We start from the raw sequence: 2,706 nt of genomic DNA, 5'->3' as shown, positions 1-2,706 counted from the left end.
TACAAATCTTCAGGTCAGGACGTTAACTGGAGGACAAATTTCTTATTTAGAAGTAAAGGGTTGAGTTTCTGAATGCTCATGTATTAAAAACAACCTGTTAGGGTTTAGAACCCATAAAGTATACTAATAGAACTCCTTCCTGCTCTGTGGACAAGTTCAATGAGAAGCTAAAACTAAAGGTTAAATAGAATTTAATGCTTCCAAGAGAAACTGCCAAAAATGTCAAATAATCTTGGCTTCTTTTTCTTCCTGAACTGCAACTTGTTTCTCTCTGTGCCCTTAGAAATATATATATAATATAAAATATATATAATATATTTTAGGTGAATATTATTGCTTTTAATTAATGTTTGATATTATTTTGTCATTAGTTTGGAAGTTATTACTACTAACTATTGAAGGAAAGGACTGTACACTTTGTTGAGAGGAACACACTAATATCTGGTTTAAGCACGTGTGCCATCTGTCTTTTCCTGAAGACACACACACACACATAAATGCATTTCTATTAATTATAAACATTTAACCATGTATAACAATGGCCTCTGTTCTTCATTTTGTCTCATGTCAGAAATATATTTTTATGGCTTAGCATCAATGATAAATTGTAAGTTGAATACTTAATTTAATCTGGGTTTAGATACTTGTTGCAAAGACAAATCCATAGCTTCCTGCAGCTATATTGTCACCTACTGGGCCCTACATCCTTATTGATCTGTGTGGACAGGATCATTTTAGTAATAGTGAATTCCTATGTCAGTCATGCTTCTAAAGTGTATTACATGTATGGATATTATTTAATTCTCACAATAAAGTGTTCACAATTTCATTTTAGAGATGACAAAACCAAGGCTTATTCACCCCAGAGCAACAGTTAGTAAGTGGCAGAGCTAGAATATGAACATACAAGTAGTCTGATTCCAGAGGTTGTTAATAACCACTGAAAATGGAACTATGGGAGTGATACTTAGATTATTCCATACAACTCTAATTCTGCATTTCTAGAGCCTTTCCATGGGTTTTCCAGCAGCAATGTGACCAGTGAACTGAATTCTTACAAAACTTTACAAAGATAAGAGGAACAGATAGAGATTCTTCCACTCACCTGAGCAGAGCTGATGAGGTCTGATGTCTTGATTGGGAATAGTAAAGTGCTGCCGGGCTTGGTGCCTGGTGCCTAGAGCCCCAGTTACTCTGGAGGCAGAGGCAGGAGGATGGATTGAGTCCAGGAGTTCCAGGCTGTGGTGCGCTATGCCGATGGGTGTCTAAATTAAGTTCAGCATTCATATGATGACCTCCTGGCCACAGGGGACCAGCAGGTTACCTAAAGAAGGGTGAACTGGTCCATGTCAAAAACAGAGCAGGTCAGAATTCCTATGCTGATTAGTAGTGGGATGATGCCTGTGAAGAGCCACTGCAGTTCAACCTGGGCAACACAGTGAGACCTTGTCTCTTTTCTTAAAGGAATCTCGTATCCCCTGGCTTCCCAGGTGGCTCAGCAGTAAAGAATCCACTTGCAATACAGGAGATGCAGGAGACTGGGGTTTTATCCCTTGGTTGAACCTGGGAGCCTGGCAGGCTACAGTCCATGGGGTCTCAGAGTCAGCTGAGCATGCGTACCTCTTAAATGTTCCATATATTCCCTAAAAATATATGGAATTCCATATATGCCCTAAAAAAAGAAAAGAATGGTGAAGTGCTAACATTACTGATAGCCAGTGTTTCTATTTCCTTGAGTAGGAATATATATTATTCTAAATCCTGGGAGAGCGGTGGGCTCTGTCTTCTTCTACTTTTAATATCCTACAATGCAGAACCAAGTGCTTAGTAGTTGTTCCACAAAGACTTTCTGAGTGATTCTAACTTTACTGATAAAATTGAGGCCCTGGGACATGAAGACCTTGACTAAGGCATTAGAGTAAGTGGTAGAAATTCCCACCCATGGTCACAGGTCCATTCCATTTTTCACTTTGTTGATGCTTGGTGTTGATCTCTTGAGTTAATTTACAGGAATGTTAAATTGCTAGAATGATTTAAACATACTGACGTCATGCCTGCCATGATCATACTAGAGTAAACACAGATAGCTTCATTATTGTGACTGGGTCTTGCTTGTGATCAAGCTGATACTGTTGGTGGTTTGCTAAAGCTAATTACTCTCCAGATGTATTTGGGCCAGTAGCACTTTTTGGCTTCCTTACAGAGCATCCCTATCTTCAAGCAGGCTGGACAAATCTCCTTCGTATCTTCACTAAGAGTCTCAGGTGGTAGCAAACAAATGCTTTTTCTATTTTCCCTCTGAAAAAGCTATGAATGATGGTAAACTGTTTAGGGTTGACAGATCAGCCCACACATCCTACTCCCTTCTCTGACAATGCATTTTCAAAGACAATGAACCTTCTTTCCAAATAAGAACCATTTTACATGGGAACTTCCCAAATATCCTAACAACTTGCATCTTGATGGATCTCTTTTATTTCTCGTTGCCCACTCATTATTACTGATGTATGTACATTTCCATTTTTTTTTAAACTTCTGACAAATTTTGGTAGTATCTGTTCTTTCCTGCCTCTGAATTTTACCATCATGCTCTCTGTGATGTTGTTCAGTGGCTAAGTTGTGTCTGACTCTCTGTGACCTCATGCACTGTAGCCCACCAGGTTCCTCTGTCCATGCGACTATCCTGGCAGGAATACTGGAGTGGGT

General features: G+C 39.2%; 1 non-coding gene across 1 annotated transcript; it reads left to right on the top strand.

Moving 5' to 3' along the window:
- The first annotated feature begins 1,156 nt into the window (after positions 1-1,156).
- On the top strand, positions 1,157-1,455 carry LOC147379349 (signal recognition particle RNA). Its single transcript, XR_015135299.1, has one exon.
- Positions 1,456-2,706: the final 1,251 nt, after the last annotated feature.

This window comes from Bos grunniens, chromosome 1 (genome assembly GCF_055505025.1).
Source record: "Bos grunniens cultivar Pamir isolate PY7600 chromosome 1, Bosgru_T2T1.0, whole genome shotgun sequence".
NCBI lineage: Eukaryota > Metazoa > Chordata > Mammalia > Artiodactyla > Bovidae > Bos > Bos grunniens.
Note: the sequence above shows the minus strand (reverse complement) of the source record. Positions and strands in the feature narration are given on the sequence as shown.